Raw genomic sequence first — 17,755 nt, 5'->3', positions numbered from 1 at the left:
CAGCACAGTCACCGCACAGGAAGACTCTTCACACTTCAGTGTGAGAACGGATTTATTTAGTTTTCCTACCTGACATCGTTCAGCTTTGAAATTTGAAATGATTTTATCACCAATAAATGAATTCTTCTTGCGGCGAAATTCAAATATTCTACACAGGAAAGGTGTATATTTTGTTCACTTTATCCGTTGAGTGTGTGTTCATATCTCTTTGTTCTGCTGTTTATTAGAACCAGGACAGACAGGGACCATGCACTTGTATCAATGAATTCCTGTATCTTTCGTCCTGGCATATTCCTTCATATCTTCGTTGTATCAATATTGCTGCTCAATGGCAGCGTGTTTTTCCCAGCATTCTGGGTGGGAATGCATTTGCCCAGATGACAAAGTGTGGAGCTGGATGAACACAGCAGGCCAAGAAGCATCTGAGGAGCACAAGAGCTAATATTTCAGACCCACACGAGTTATCTCGGATTCACCAGCATCTGCAGTCCCCATTATCTCTGAATGTATACGCCCACTGGTGCGCGCGCAATCTGAAGCGTTTCAAACATGCGCAGTACCGGAGGCAAAGGAGAGCCGGAGGAATCGGATGAGGAGCAGGCGCGGTAAGGATTTGAAAGGTGAAAATTAGAAATCGAGTGAGTGAGTATTCCACGAAGTGGGCGGAGAGGCTTTATAAAATCTGACAGTAGCTACCGTCACTGAATTGAAAAATACCGATCCCGGTTTTGTCACGAATAGATTGGAATTGCTGAATTCCTTTGTTAGCCGAGGCAGGGCTGGGCGCCGCGAATGTTTTCTGAGCCGTGTGAGCCCGCCATCTTTATCCGGGGCCAACTGGAAGCGGAGAGTGCGCATGTCCTTTACTTGTTGGGAACGGGGCGAGGGGAAGGCGAGCAGGATTTACGAACAGCAACTTCAAACCAAGAGAAATGCTTTTCTTTTTCTGTTCTGAATCTCTGTCCTGGATTGATCGTGATGGATTTTACACTCTTACAGATCAATGTCAGCAGAGGAATTTGGCCGACTTGAACCTCAGAAAGAGTGAAAGAGTAACTCGATTGATGAGTATCTGAATGTTATCAGCATCTGAATGTGGTAGCTTTCAGGTATGTATGTATGTATGTGTGTGTGTGTGTGCGCGCCAGTGGGAAAAGATTTGAGATATCAGAAAATGAGATACACTATCTGTGGTTAGATTACAGTTGATTAGCTGTTTTTAGTTCTCGGACTTGCTGTCAGGAACGGTCTAACAACTATGGAGTGGATGTAGCACAGATTCACCTGATTGATAACTGAATCTGTAGGTTTGGAATACAAGAAGGCCCATATTAAAAAAAATCAAAAAGTGCAAACCATTTAGCCCATGCCAAATGTCTGGAGCAATCCAGTCAGTCCTATTCCCTTGTTTTATCCCTGCACCTTTGCATTTTTCTCTCAAATGCTGATTCAGTATTTTTTTGAAATCAATTAACATCAAATTTGCTTTGATGAATTAATCTATTTATTACTTTCAAATATCTGTGCATGTGAATCCCTCAGAATCTGCACACTCTTTAGTGTTGTGTTATTGCCTCTACCTATCCCTTCTGCTAAAACACATCACTTCATTCTGTGAGAGGTATCCCTGGAAATTGATTAATAAGAAATATTTTTGATCAAAGTCTTGGGAATATGATTAGTGACTGTTAGCGGAGTTACAGAGAAACTATTTCCACTGAGTGGGGAATTGACGACGAGCAGTAACAGACTGAACATGACATCAGTACCAGCATATTTCCAGGTCAAGTTTTCCAGATCCTTATAACTGTTTGATGGTTCAGGGACTGCAGAATTCCACATTCAATCTGGAAGATTGGAAAGTGCCAAATTGAAAGAAAGCTGCTGTGCGTTCAAGTCGTGCGAGCTTCATTAGAATGGCGCAGTAGTCTATCAGGGCAAACTGGTACAAAGGATGATGTCACATGAGCTGGAGAGATAGCTACATCGAAGACAGGGTGTAGCAGTGGAAAGATACTTTTCAGAATGGAGGGTTTTGATTAGTGGTGTTCCACAGGAATCAGTGCTGGGACCTCTGCTGTTTCTGGTCTATATAAATAACTTGGAAGAACACGTGGCTGGTCTAATCAATAAGTTTGCGGACAATACAAAGGTTGGTAGAGTTGCAGATAGTGAGAAGGATTGTCAGATGATACAGCAGAGTATAGATAAATTGGAGTTATGGGCAGAAAGATGACATGTAGTTTAATCTGGACAGATATGAGGGGATGTAATTTGGAAAGTCAGGTACAGGTTTAAATTATAGAGTAAATGGCAGAACTCTTAGGAACATTGATATGCAGAAGGATCTGGGTGTGCAGGTCCACAGGCTACTGAAAGTGATGGTGCAGGTAGATAATTTAGTATAAAAGGCCTTTGGGATGACTGCCTTCATTGGAAGGTGCAATGGCGATATGGACAGGCAAGTTATGCTGCTGCTTTGTAGAACTCTAGTTAGGCCACACTTAGAATATTGCATTCAGTTCTGGACACCACATGTGGATGTGGATGCTTTGGAGAGGGTATAGAATAGGTTTCCCAGGATGTTGCATGGTTATGGGGGAGTTCAGCATTGAAGAAAGGTTGGAAAGACTTGGTTTGTTTACACTGGGACGCAGCAGGTTGAGAGGGTGGCCTGAGAGAAGTTTATAAGATCGTGAATGGCATGGATAGAGCGGAATGTATGAGACTTTTTTCCCCCCAGGGCAGAGGGATAAATTACTAGAGGACACAAGTTCAAGCTGCAGGGGGAATGTGTGAAAGAGATAAGCAAGGCAAGCTTTTCACACAAAGGTTGCTGAGTTCCTGAAATGTGTTGCCACAGGAGGCAATGGAAGCAGACGCAGCAGCAGCAGTCAAGAAGCACCTGGCTGAATACATGAACAGGAAGGGAAGAGAGGAATGCGGATCCTGTGAATCAAGGCATTTTTAGCATGGAGGGTTAGAATGTGCAGGCACAGGCTTGGAGTGCTAAAGGGCTGGTTCCTGTGCTATGTTGTTCTTTGTTCTTAACAGAGGATTTTGTCTGGGTTGGGAAGCTAAAATGAAAGTCATGGCGCAGCTTGCAAACGGAATGGATTTTTTTTCTGCAGAATAATAGCCCAATCTGTATTTTCTATTCACTATGTGGTACAGTCCCCGTCATAAGCAGTGAGGACAGTAATTAAAATGTGTAAGGTACAAATGATTCATCATTTATTTTCTTCTTGCAAAAACTTGAAAATAGCCTGAAGAAAGATGTTATTTGCAGAGTAGGTTATATGATACAGAAAATCATTGGCAAAGTATTACATTCTAACTGAACTAGAGGCTAAAATAAACTCTGACTGTCAGAATCCCTATTTTTTCAGCAGGTTTAATTTTTAATAAAATGCATTCTGACATATTGAGCAAGTCAATAATCTTTTCCAGTCTGAATCTGCTGCTCAGAGTCCTGGAAGTGATGGTTTTTCCATGCACCACCTGATCTTGTGTTTCTGTCTGGTGAGTTTGGGAGGTTGTTAGAATTACTGGCAGATGAATTAGATTACCTACAGTGTGGAAACAGGTCCTTCGGTCCAACAAGTCCACACCGCCCCTTGAAGCATCCCACCCAGATCCAGACCCATCCCCCAATAACCGACACCCCCCTGAACACTATGGGCAGTTTAGCATGGCCAATCCACCGAGCCTGCACATCTTTTGACTGTGGGAGGAAACCGACACAGACAGAGGGAGAATGTGCAAACTCAGTCGCTCAAGGCTGGAATCGAACCCAGGTCCCTGGTGCTGTGAGGCTGCAGTGCTAACGACCGATCCACCGTGCTGCCCATATGAAGCCCATCTCCATTAATGCTCTCCCTATTTCTCAGTTTTCCCACAAAGAACACCTTTATGCAGCCCCAGATTTGGCAGCCAGTTCCTTTCACTGAAGCTCAATACTGAACCAGTTCTATTGTTATAACAATCCAAGAGCTTTCATGGTCGCATTGTCCACTGTCTATTGCACAAATGATCAGATGTATTCAGTCCAGTTTTAAAGTTCTGCCTTTTTCCCTGTGGGTCATATTTTCTTCTTACTGTCTGTTATTCATTTTACAGGAAGTTGGAGCATTTGCAGTCAGTGAACTCAAATCTCGCTGCAGATTCTAACGAAATGTTGAATTCATCATGTCTTGAATATCATCAGGCTTTGATCATGGAAGCCAAAACCAGTGTTCACACTGAGAAACCATGGAAACGTGAGGACTGTGAGAAGGAATTCAAATATCCATCTTCCCTGGAAAGTCATCAGTGTGGTCACACTGGAGAGAGACCGTTCACCAGCCCTGACTGTGGAAAGGGATTCATTTGATCATCCAGTCTGCTGACACACCAGCAAGTTCATATAAGAGAGAGGCAGTTCATCTCCTCTGAGTGTGCGAAAGGATTCACTCACTCATCCCATCTGCTGACTCACCGGTACGTTCACACTGGGGAGAGACCTTTAAAATATCCACACTCTAGGAATTGCGAGAAAAGTTCGAGAGAACTAATATCTCACATTAGTGAGAAACCATTCAGGTGCTCTCACTGTGCGACTCGGTTCAAGCGATCATCTAAACTCCCAATACACCAGCACATTCACACTGGGGAGAGACCGTTCATCTATTCCATATGTAGGAAGTGTTTCATTCACTCATCTGACCTGGTGAAACACCAGAAAGTTCATTCTAATGAGAGACCTTTTTCAATGTTCAGACTGCAGGAAATGCTGTAAATGTTCTGGAGAACTGATGTCCCATCAACATGTTCACACTGTTGAGAGCCCAATAAGATACTCTCATGATGGGACTGGGTACAGATGAATATGTAACCTCGCTGTACACCAATGCATCCACACAGGGGAGATACCGTTCACTTGCTTCATGTGCAGGAAGAGATTCGTCAGATCATTGTACCTGCTGAAACACGAGCAAGTTCATTCTGACCAGAGAATGTGGGAAATGGTATAAAGATTCTGAACAATTAGCCTCCATGAACTTGCTCACATTATTGAAATAACTTTGAATGTTCAGATTGCAGAAAATGCTTTAAAAGTCCTCAACAATTGATGATCCATCAATGTGTTGACACAGGTGAGAGACCGTTCCAGTGCTTTCACTTTCAAACTGGGTTCAGGTGATCATTTCACCTCATTGTATGCCAGTGATGTTCAGACTGGAGGGAGGTCGTTCGCCTGCATTGAATGTGGGAAGGGATTCACTCAAACACCCGACAACCCCCCCTGCTGCCCCCCCCCCCAAAAAAAACATGAGTGAATTCACAAATAACCACAGTGGTTGCATTTTGCTATTAATTATGTTCGGTAATGAACACATTTCATTGTTGTCTGTTTCTACTGATGTTAAATTGACTTTCCTGAAAATATAGGTTTTTATTTTCTGAGTAAAAGGCAAATAAATTAGCTTTGTATTTAACACAAAACTTACACTTTGTTTTCAAATGTCCCAAGCACAAGTTAGTTTCTTTTGGCCTTCTTAACGAGAGGATTCAGATTCAGGAGCAGGAACGTCCTTCTGTGATTCCACAGGTCTCAGTGAGCCCATAGCTGGATTCTTGTGTGCAATTTTGGTCTCATTATTCTTGTGGAAGAATGCTTTGGCTGTGAAGGGAGTACAATGAAGGTTGACCAGAATGATTCCTGGGATGACAGGACTGACATGTGAAGAAAGACTGGATCAGTTAGGACTATATTCACTCGAGTTCAGAAGAGTGGTCTTTCATAGAAACAAAAGAATTCTGACAGGGCTACACAGGATAAACAGAGGAAGGCTGTTCTCAATAAACAGGGTGTCCAGAACCATGACTTTTAGGATATGGGCATACATGGGAGCATAAAGATGGGATCCTAGTGTCTCTTTAACCTGTCATCGACAAGCTATTTAGGACTGAGATAAGAAGAAATTTCCTCACCTCTGGAATTATCTGCCACAGAAAGCACCTGAAGCCAAAACATTGAATGTATTTAAGAAGGATTTGGATATAATCCTTGGGGTGAAAGGGATCAGAGTATGGAGAGAAAGCAGGAACAGATGGATGATCAGCCATGATCGTGTTAAATGTTGGAGCAGGTTTGAATGACCAAACGGCCGACCACTATTTTCTTTGTCAATGGTTATTATTTTCACAAATACTTTTTCTCTTCTGATCAATATTATGGTTCTTTCCTCCCCTTTTGTGCTGCTGAACTACTTAATTTTTTTGTAATGTTGTAAGTGTTCCCTACTGTGAAGATTGATTAAAATTATTTGTTTAACTCCCCTGCTCTTTCCTGGCTCCTCATTATCACTGACAAATCTCATTCTCTAAGGGGCCGATGTTCACAGCTCTCTTCTCTTTTTATCTTTTGAAATACTTCATTGACCACAGTATGTTTTCTCCTGTTATGGTTATTTCCTCCCCTTTTTGCTGCTTGACTATATTTGTGTATTTTAAAGTTGCAAGAATGCCCTAATGTGAATATTGTTGAAAAGTATTTGTTTAACTCTCCTGCCCTTTCCTAGCTCCTCAATGTTACCCTTTACAAAGCTCATTTTATAAGGGGCCGATGCTCACAGTTCTGTCCTCTCTTTATTTATTGAAATAATTAATCAACCACAATACACATTGTTCCTCCATAATCATCTATAAGGCCTTGTGTGGTGGCATTGTGAGAGAGGCCGAGCCACAACAATGTACAACAGTTCAATAATGTCCAACTGTATGCAAAAAAGGCAAGTTTCATCAAAGCTTTTTGTCTTGCACACTTCGGTTCATTCACAATAAGCACCAATGGAAAGGGAGCAAACGTTTTATACTGTACTGACCTGGGCGAATAATAGACTCTGATTGGTCAAGGCATTGCAAAGGAAAATGCACCAGTTAGATGATGACCAAACTTTGTTTAAATTTCACGCAGACAGATTGACTCTGATTTTTCAAAGCATCACTGGAGACCTCAACTAAAGAAGGGCTGGCCCCTGTCTGGTTGAGTTGAAGGAGGTGTTATTAATATTAATTGGGCACTATTAATATTTGAGCACTGTAAGCACAAACTGGTTGGCTGTGGCTAATGCGTTATCTATTGTGAAGAGACAAAAGAAAATGCTGTTTGCCAAAATCTCCCAACCTTTAGGTGGAGGTGAGGAATGCTGCAGAATGTGATTGTTAATATTGTCTCCGAAGTGGAAAACAGGTGAACTGTTGCACTTAAGAAACAATTCCTGTGAAAGATAATGTGGGAACATCATGCTGGTAAGCCAGTCGCACATAGTGAGGGGATGGGCAGTGGGAGAAGACACAGTAAATGTATAGCCTGAAACAGAATCTAAAATACATGCAGGATTGGAGGCAGTGGAAGTTCGACAATGGCAGAGAGGTGATCAAGGAAAGCAAGGGTCATAAAACCATACAGATGGACAGAGTTATACAGATTTACAGCACAGAGTGTGCCGTCTGCCCACCATTCCGATGCTAGTCATCAAACATCAGTGAAAGAGAGCAATAGATGAACATGGATTCAGATCCCACAGCAAAGGTGTCACTCCAGATGCAGAGACATTGAACCTCTCCCAAATAACACAGGACAACAATAAAATCCTTAAATTATTAATGACTCATTAAAAAATATTTAGCCCTGAAACAGTCTTATTGATTACAATATTACAATCTGCTGGAACCTGTAGCTGGAAAGATTTCAAAAGTTCCATGTCAGAGAATAGTTTCAAAATTAAGGAAATCCCTTGGAATCGGGTGATGTAACTGAGGTTACTCCGTGGAAATTCTATGAGTTAGTTTGTAAAATCAATCTCCATCAGCCAGAGCGAGCCATTCAGAAGAGATAATCATTTCAATTGATTTGGGTTTTGCTGTGTGTACCAGCCACTCTGAGCTCTGATAAAAGGAGTTTCAAAAATCCATCCATCAGTCCAGTACAGATGTTCACAACATCCCCTCTTCATAGCTCAGGATGACTGACTATTCTCCCTGCTGTACAATATCCCTCAGCGTGGCCAGCAGTCACTCAATTTGAGGATAGCGTCTCCTCAGGGCCATAAGTTTCTATCCTAGGTTTTCATATGAATGAATCAGGCTTCTCCATCCACCCAACCAGAAATTGGCCACTTGCTCGTGCTGCAATCCTAATGTGCCTGAATGAAACCGAGAAACAAAACCCAGGTCATTGCCGTTGAGAAAAAATAAGTAAATTAATAAACCATGTAATTAATAAATAATTAAATAATATAATATTGTAGATTCTATTAAGTTCTCTTCTAATCTGTCCTTCTATGTTCAATTACTTATGCACATATATACCCAGGTCATTCTATCCTTGCAACCCCTTTAGAGATGTACCCTTTATTTTATATTGCTGATGTACATTCATCCCATTAAAATGTATGACCTGACACTTCTCCACATTGAAATTCATCCACCTCTGATCCACACACCCCACTAACTTTACACAAGTTTCCAGAAAATTACGAGAGGCATTGATTGAATGGAGAGTGAAGTATTTTCTCAGGTGAAAATGTCGATTACTATGGGATCTAAGTTTAAGGCAAAAGGGTGTATGTTTAAAGGAGATGTAAGAGGCAAGCGTTTAGACAGTGGGTTGTAAGTGCTTGGAATACACTAGTAGAGGGGGTGGTAAAGGTGGATATGAGAGATAGGTGAATAGGCAGAGAATAGAGTGATATGGATTGCACAGAAACAAAAGATTTTTAGTTTCGAAAGGCATCATGTATCAGCACAGTCTTGGTGGCCCAAAGCACCTGTTCCTTTGCTGTGTTGTTCTTCTTTGTACCATTCTGCTCACATTTTTCTCTGTTTCCAAATCCTAACGTATGCACAAATATTGATCCTGTTCCCTGTAGTCCTATGTTTAGAGCATTAATATATATTTGGAAAACACAAGGGTCTCAACATTGCCACCGAGGGAATTTCAATAGATTCATTCAACTATCCCAAAAAATATCCAAAGCCACTGTTGTATTTCCTTTCTCTCAGCCAATTTTGTACATGTATTGTTATTGTAGTTATTTTCCCCAAATACATAAGCTCACGGGTCAGCTCAATAACATTGAATCACATACTTTCTGGAAGTCTTGGACAAACATGAACTGTATTCCTCTGATCAACCCCATATTTCACACGTTGAAAAGAAAACGTAGGTCATTAACAGCAAGTTAACTAACATCATGTCTCCTGGAGAAATATATGGCAACTTCCCATGAATTGACTGATCTTTGCCCATGTAACTCTTCATTTTGCCTTCACCGTTGCGTCTACAAGTTTCCAAGCAACCAAAGTAAATTGGCTTGTCTGTAACAGTTGGATATATTCTTGCAACTTCTGTTTAACAAATGACTAAACTTTGCAATTTCCCTGTATTCCAGCACTACTCTCGATAAACTTACAAATTCAGCAAAGTTTCTGATCACTTCGAGCAGACTTTGAAAGTAGACATGGCGAGCCCCAGTGAGACAGTTCTCATTCTTCCATGTGGCTCACGATCTCAGAAGATACCCATTTTGGAAAAGCCTGATTGGTTTTTTTTGCTGCTGAATACCACGGGATTGTTACAGCTCCACTTGTCTCACATTCAAAGCCATTTTCAAAACTTAAACACAAGCACAAGACTGATGAATGTAGAAGGGGTAATGTGCACTGAGCATATTCATCTAACTAGTACATGGGAGCATAAAGATGAGATCCTTGTGCCTCTCTAACCTGTCATCGACAACCCCATCACATTGTAACACCTTGTGTCTTATGTTCCTCCAGCTCGCTTTCCAGGTAAACATTGGATTTGCCATTGGCCTGCATTGGCATTGAACACTAATTGACATTGGATCTGGCTGGGCTGAGGGAGGTGAAGGTGAGACAGGGCCAGAAGCAAAAAGAGATGCAAAATCGGGGTGTTGTGAATCAGTTGATTTCAGTGGGGACCGAGTGCTGTGATTTGCAGCCCGAGTTTCCCAGGAGTTACAGTGATTGGGCTAGTGTTTTTTTTAATTGAACGTTTTCCTCAAGCGTGACTTCCTTTTTGTAAACCATGCTGACTCTGCCTTGCTCCGATCTGATCTGGACCACTCATAAACAAAACATTTTACTGTATTTCAGTACATGTGACAACAAATCAATCTGTGCATCCCTCTGTTTCCCTCTCGGTCTGTCTGTTGATCTCTCTCTGTGTCGGTTCTACACTTTTTCTCTCCCTGTGTACCATCCGCACTCTTCTCCAAGAGCAAAAGCCTGTAAGCCCATCACCATTCTGTTAAGCTAGCAATGGCCTGTCAACACATCTCCACTGTTCTACCAATGACCTGTGAACACGTCTGCATTCCCTTCTTCTTGCAACAACTTATTAACACACGACCAGTCTTTTCTTGTAGCTACAGCATGTGAAACATTCCCAATCTGTTCCCCCAGCAACAATCTGTGAGCCCATTGCCACTGTCTTGCCCGAGTCAAGGCCTATGAGCAGATCCTTAGACGGTTGCCCTTGGAAAGGCCTATGAATCCATCCCCACTCTGATCCCCTTGAAACAGGCTCATACCCATCCCCAATTTCATTGCAAAAGACTGTGACCACATCTCCAATGTACCCCAAGCAACAACCTGTTGAACATCCACAAAATGTTCTCGTAGCAACAACGTGTGAACTGATCCTGCCTCTGTTCTCTTAGTAACAGCCTGTCAGCCAATCCCTACTCTCTTCCCCTAGCAACGGCCTGTGAAACCACCTCCACTCTGCTGCACTGACAACTGCCTGTGACCCCATTCCCAATCTGCTCTGCTAGAAACAGTCTGTGAAACCATCAATACTGTATCACTTGCACCAGCCTGTGAACCAATCCTCACGCTTTTGCCTTAGCACCAGACTGTTCAACCATCTCCACACTGTTCTCCTAGCAGTGACTTGGGAACCCAATCCCAATTTAGTTTTATAGCAATAGTCTATGATCCCATCCCCATTCTGTTCCTCTAGCAATGGCCTGTGAGCCCATCTTAATCTTGTTCCCCTCGCAATGATCTGTTAACCCACTCCCACTGTGTTCTCCTTGCAATGGCCTATGAACCCATCCTAACAATGTTACTCTAGCCATAGACTATAAACCCATCCCACACTCTGTTCTCCTAACAGCGATGTGTGAACGTATGCTGAAACTGTTCTCATAGAAAATGGCCTGTTAACTCATTCCCACACTATTATACCTAGGAATGGCCGGTGAGCCCATCCCCATTCTGTTGTGCTAGCATAGGCCAGAGAACCCTTCCTTAGTATGTCCCTGTGCAGCAGCCTGTGAATGCATCCTCTGTTCTCCTCGCACCCCGCCTCTGTTCTACCAGCTATGGCCTTTGAACACCGCCCCACACTGTTGCTTTAGCAATGATCTAGTGATGCATTCCCACTCTGTTTTCCTTGCCTTGGCCTGTGAACCCATCTTCATTCTGTTACCCTAGCACTGCCCTCTGAACCCATCCCCATTCTATTACCCTAGCATCAACCTGTGAATTCATCCCCACTCTGTTCTGCTTTTAACAGCCTGTGTACAGTAGATAGGGGGAGATTTGAAGGATGGAGGGGAGATGGGGATTTATAGAAAGCTGTGAGAGAGACAAGAAGCTGGGAGTATGAAGGCAGAGGAAGGCAGTAAAATCTGTGGGATCAGACTGTGCAGCAGCCCCATTTTTGTCCCTTTGTCTCCCCCAAGCGCCAGCCCAGGTCTCACGCCCTTGTGGTCCAAACTCCAGAGACTGCCTGAGCCCCATAATTCATTCCCCCATGAGCATGTGAGTGTGGAATTGAACGACAAGGACACGAGATGGTTGATTATAATTCTCTCGGTCTCTCTCTCTCTGGTCCCAGCTCCTGTCTGACGATTCCTCACTGCAGAATGATTTGCTTCTCTCTGACTCTGCATCATCCCGAGTTTCAGCTCCTGAATAAAATCTCCTTGGGGGTGGAAGTAAGACAGAGAGAAATGAAAATGGATTAAAATTTTTAAAAAGCACCGAAAGCACAGCAAAATCTCACCGCTTGCTGCTTCAGCAATCTGAGACATTCCCCACCCAGCACAGCAAGATCCCACTGCTGAACATGCCTGAACACCCACAGTCTCACACTCTCCTCACCCCACCCCACCCCGCCCTCCCCACCCAAACATCAGCACAGCTCCTGATTTTAAACCCAGAGAGCGGGGAACAGGAAGATGTCTCAAACTGCCTCAGGGCTGTCCCAGTGTTTCTGTTTGAGGGGAAGGGCAGGAGAGATATTTACTCCAGGGCTGGGATTCACACCCCCTCACACATCCCACACCCCCAATCCCAGAATCTGTGTGCCTTACTCTGTCTGCAAGCTTCAGTGTCAGATATCTCCCCGCCTGCCCCAGCACAGAAAGACAGAGAGAGAGACAGAGGTGCCCTGTTTTTTTGGGAGGGGATGTGGGGGAAGAGAGAGAGAAAAACAGACAGACAGAAATTGAGCAAATTAAATGGAAATAAAAATAAACAGAAACAAAGGCAATCCCGCCACTGACTGACCTCCAACATTTCCCCATTTTATCAGCACTTTCCCCTGGTTTTAAACCCAGAGAAATTGAAGAGATTTCAACTGAGATCAAGGGGCAGATGCTTTCTGACTGCCCCCAGGGTTTATTTCCTGAGAGGCTGGGCAGAAACTCAGTGGTGGGGAGTCACTCCCCGGAGCCTGTGTCTCTGTCCATCTCCATCTCCCCACTCAGTGTTTAACCTGTCCCCCCCCACAGCTTGTTCTCTGACACTCTGGCGATGTGGTAAAAAAACACGAAGAAATGACCAATGCTCCCCTCTGGCCACTCCCATTAACCAGGCACAAACCCCATGCCCGTTCCACCTGGGATTGGTGCTGTTTCTACATGAAATATTAACGATGAACCTTCCAAAGTGTCCAGTCGCCTGTCTCTCTCCCTCCCTGTCTCTGTCTCTGCCCCTATCCATGGATCCATCTCTGTTGACTTTCTCCTGCTCGAGAATGATCAATGTCCCTCACTCCCCCCATTTCCTCGATGTTTCAATAGAAATGCCCTCTCCTGCCTCACGTTTGCCATGTGTTCCCATCTCCCCGCTGTGTCTCGTGGGTATTTGCAATGTCAATGTCACATTTTGGAGGTTGAGGGGGTGATGGGAGGTGGGGTGGGTCTCGGCTGAGGTAGTGGGGGTGATAGAGGGACAACACACCCTCTCACGACACTCACTATCAGGCTATCAGCAGACTCAGGCCAGGGCCCTGTGGACAGCATTGCATCACATGTGAGGGTGACCTACAGGCTGCAGTGGTGCACAGTAAGATCCCGCCGGCAGCTGTGTGTGGGACCGCTGAGGGATTCCCTCAACACCTTGTCGGAGCCCGGCCCACCCCCTCCACGGGCTGCAATGTGAAAGCATGCCTCTCCCCCACTGAGCCTGCCAGCAAATATTACACTCCCCCATTTCAACTTGGAGCTGGCTCGGACTGAACACGGGAGTTAACCACTCACCACCACCTCCCTAGATCTTGTACCTAGCCCCCCTAAACATGCCCACCTCTACCTGGTTCAGCTGTATTCCTTTTCCCCCCAACACTCCCATCTTCACCCCAACCCCACCCCCACACTCCTCGCTGTGCAGGGTCCCACGAAGAGCAAAATGTGAAAATGGCCACACGTTGATGGAGAAGGTTAAACTCGTTCTGAACACTGGCATAGAGAGAGTGGGGGTGGGATGTCATACCCTGCCGTTTCTACACCCTTGTAACGCTGAGCCCTTCCCCTGTCCCGGAGCCTGCAGTGACCCCCACTCCCTCACCCCCACCCCTCCCACATATCAGAATAAGGTCCCAGTCAATGGGAACAGTTCCCTCCATTCACCCCCAAACCTCGCAGACAGGCCAAGACGGGCCAAGAGGTGGGATTGGGCCATGGGATAGTTGGGGGAGGTCGTGGGATCCTACTCTTCCTTTCCCACATCCTGGCATCCCCATCCTACCCCAAACTCTCCACTAAAATGACAATATGTCCCAGCACAGTTTCTCCCAGATATTCCAAGATGAAATGCAGAAGAGAAAGCAGTTTGATGGATGGACAGGAGTATCCAGCTCACCCCTCCCCTCCCCTCCCCTATTGCCTTCAGCTCGCCAATACACTTCATTCAAGTGGTGCCTGTACCTTCCATGTTTTGCTTGCTGCCTCATGGCCCCATCTGAAACACAGATATGACTCACAAAGCTTCACATAGGGTTAGGATTCCTGATCTGCCCCCCCCCCCCCCCCCCGCCCTCCCCTCTCCCCATCCCCATACACAACACCCAGAAGTGGCTAAAATTGGAATGAACGAGCAACCACACAGCAAGATCCCAACACAGTCTCACTGCATTCCAGTAGAAACACATCACAAACACAGTTCGAAACCAGAGGCTGCAAAGGCTGAGACAGTCATCCCCCTCCCCTCATGTCTGTGTATCTCTCCGACTTGTCTCTGTCTCATTCTGTCTATCTCAGGCTGCCATCTTACTCAGGTGTTGTGAACAATTTTCTCTGCATTTTAAATATTCAATGACTGGAAACCCCACCCCCACCTCCCCCAGCCCTTGTATCTATTCCCCGCCTCCTATACATCCCCACCTCCCCACTCCCACTGCCCTCCGAACTCACTCCCATCCCCGCCTTTCTAAGCTTTTTCACTCTGTCTCCATCTCCCTTTCCCCCCAACACTGTCTCTGAATTATACCTCTGTGTCTGAAATGTTGTCACCCCTGCCATTTAGTAACCCTGACCTGTCACACTGCGGCATTGACTGTCTAAAATGGTGGGACGGTCTGGACAGAGTGGTGGGAGTGGGGAAGGCCTAAACTGAGGAATGGCAATGGAGAGAGGGAAAGGGGGAAGAGATAAAGTAAGAGAGAAAGAAAGAGCCAGAATATGGTCAGAGAGAAAGGGAGGAAGACCCCAGCCTGAGGAAGGTGCGTGGAGAAGGAGATGGACGGAGTGAGACAGAGAGACAAAGAAAATGTAATAGCAAAGGCTCTGTAAACAACATTTGGACACTGGGCATCTTGTTGCAATGTAGGCCACACTGCAGGTAATTTGACACACAGCAAGATCCCACAAGCAGCAGTGTGACTGCAGACAGATTGTGTGTCTCACTGATGCTGGGTAAGGGCTCAATTCTGGCTCCAGGCTGACAAAGAGGGACCAATCTTGCCATTTATGAAGTTCAACATATTTCTTTCTTTCTCTCTGCGTCTCCCCTGCCCCTCTGATATCTCTCTCTCACTCTCTCTCTTTCCCACCTCTTTGTGTGCCGTTCTCTCTCTCCCTTCTAACTCTTTTATCGTTCTGTCTTTGTTCCTCTCTCACTTCCCTCCCCTGATCTTTTTCTCTCGCTCTCCCAGATTTAATCTTGAGCATTGTAATCTTTATCTTTTAAAAAGTCTGTGACATTGATATTTGAGGATATTCTGTTTTTCTAAACTGGGGCTCTGTTTCCCAGCATTCTGTGCCAGTAATGCTGCAGGTCATTGATTCCTGCTCCAAAATGTGTTGAAATCACAATTTCCATTCAGGGAAGAGGCTATCAGTTTCTTTGGGACAAAAAACACCCCCTCCATCCCAAGATGTAATTTGGTGGATGGCACTTTCTGGAACAAAGTGATTGGAGCTGGGCAGTGAAGAGATATTGGAGACCCCAGTTCTCTCCCCAACAACATGCCTCCTCCCCCAGATCCTGTCTCCCTTTCCCAGCACAGATACAAAAATATATCTTGCCCCATTACCTCGCTCCCTTCCACACACCCTTCTTGTATACATCTGTGTTTTTTTGCTAAAAAAAAACTTTCTATTGCAAATTATTTCTAACTCCCCCACTGTTTCTGTTTGTTTGAAAAAAAAGACAATGAGAGGAAGCTGGAGGGGGTTCAGGAGAGGAGACATGGAGAGAAAGACAGAGATGCCCTTGCAGATACTCAGGGCATTGAAGTAAAATGGCCAAATAATGTTTTAGTTATGTGGTTATCAATTTTTTTTCATCCTGGCCTCCACACATCACACATTACTCTGAAGTGAGAATGAGTCTTAGGAGAGAGTTTCACATTTATGGTTTTAATTTCCTCCGTGGGGAATCCTGTCTGTCAGACACTCACTTGGAGGAGAATTAACATGTTTGTGTCAAATCCCAGGCTTCTTTCTTTAACCCCAGGATTCAAAAGGTTTTAAAAGTTACCTGGAGGCTCTTAAAAGAAAACCAGGGTACACCAGAGGAATTCAAATCTTGAGTTAATAAACAAATACAACTCACATGGGCCCCGCGGTGTGCAGCCTGTTGAACAGGCCTCTGGCCAATGCCTGAACCCCACCCGTCCTCACTGTGGAGAAAACCTGGGTCCGTGGAAAGGATTTCTTGTCCCATTGTGGTTTCAAAAGAAATGGATAGAGCAAGAGGGGGAAATTTACTGGAACTGGAAAGGAAGGACATTGTTGAAGAAATCGCACAGCAAGAGGCTAGGGTTTGATGTCTCTGATTCACACAAGTCATCCCTTATCAATGCCAGGCTCTGATTGAATTGGTGAAAACTTAGGGAAATTTCAATCCCAGACCAATGAGGCAAGGTTAAAAGGAGGAGATTATCGAGACAGTCGCATTGCTGCCAGCCAATGAGGCACAGCAAGCTCCCACTGCCAGCAATGTGTCAAGAACAAGATAAACTCAATCTTTGTGATGGAATACTGGTTAAACGGAAAATGTTTTCTGTATCCCCAGGCACTACCATGACGGATACTTAAGAATCTCAAATATCTCTCCCCTTTCTCCCACCCTCTCCCCTTTCTCCTGCCCCTCTCCCTGTTGCAAGTCTGTCTCTCACTCCCAATGTCGACTTCACATTCTCACATTATTACTCTGACATCAGAACAAGTCTTTTGTGAGATTTCCCATTTACAGTTTTAATTTCCTCCTTGGGGAGTCCTGACACATGTTTATGTCAAATCCCAAGGCCCCAATTACTTTAACCCCAGGCTTCAAACCCCGGGGTGCAGCCTGTCCAATAAGCCTCAGATGATGTCCCCTTTGGAGAAAGCCCTTGTTCTATGCCTTATGGGCCCCAAACGCTTCCCCTTTGGAGAAAAAAAAGAGACAGCATGAGTTGCAAGGCATAGCAGAGATAGTGCAGCAAGATCCTGGGATTTCCTCTCTGTCACACGGACAATCTCTCGGCAACATCTGAACACAAACATATTGGGTGATGAGTTGAGTTTCCATGCCAGTCCCTTTGTAAAGCTTTGAAATGGTGGGTTACCTGATTAAAACAGTCACAGCCTGTAACAATGGCACTGGGACAATTAATACACAGCAAGATCCCACATGCAGCAGTGTACCAGCAGCCAGATAATCTGATTTTTTTTCCCTTCTGTGATGCTGGCTCATTTTAATTATTTCCTGTGGCCCCAGAATCTGACATTACAGTTAATTCACAATCTGAAATACTCTCCCTGGCTCTCTCCGTCCAGTCCCTATACACCTGCATTCCGCATGCAGATGGCCTCAAGGCTCTCCACTTCTTCCTGTCCCGCAGGCCCGACCAGTCCCCCTCCACCGACACCCTCATCCGCCTAGCCGAACTCGTCCTCACCCTCAACAACTTCTCTTTTGACTCCTCCCACTTTCTACAGACCAAGGGGGTGGCCATGGGCACCCGCAT

The 17,755-nt window shown here is 44.8% G+C and overlaps 2 long non-coding RNA genes across 2 annotated transcripts; one reads left to right on the top strand and one right to left on the bottom strand.

The window, feature by feature from the left end:
- Positions 1-548: 548 nt before the first annotated feature.
- LOC132207773 (uncharacterized) lies at positions 549-6,321 on the top strand. Its single transcript, XR_009443801.1, has 2 exons — positions 549-638; positions 4,120-6,321. It is a non-coding gene; the product is annotated as an uncharacterized LOC132207773 (long non-coding RNA).
- Positions 4,562-10,098, bottom strand: LOC132207774 (uncharacterized). The gene is made up of 2 exons (XR_009443802.1): positions 9,459-10,098; positions 4,562-8,189 (listed from the first exon to the last, which is right to left on the bottom strand). It is a non-coding gene; the product is annotated as an uncharacterized LOC132207774 (long non-coding RNA).
- Between the last annotated feature and the right edge of the window lie 7,657 nt (positions 10,099-17,755).

Source organism: Stegostoma tigrinum, unplaced genomic scaffold (assembly GCF_030684315.1).
Source record: "Stegostoma tigrinum isolate sSteTig4 unplaced genomic scaffold, sSteTig4.hap1 scaffold_156, whole genome shotgun sequence".
NCBI classification, from domain to species: domain Eukaryota; kingdom Metazoa; phylum Chordata; class Chondrichthyes; order Orectolobiformes; family Stegostomatidae; genus Stegostoma; species Stegostoma tigrinum.
The sequence above is the reverse complement of the archived record's forward strand: the minus strand, read 5'-3'. Positions and strand labels throughout refer to the sequence as shown.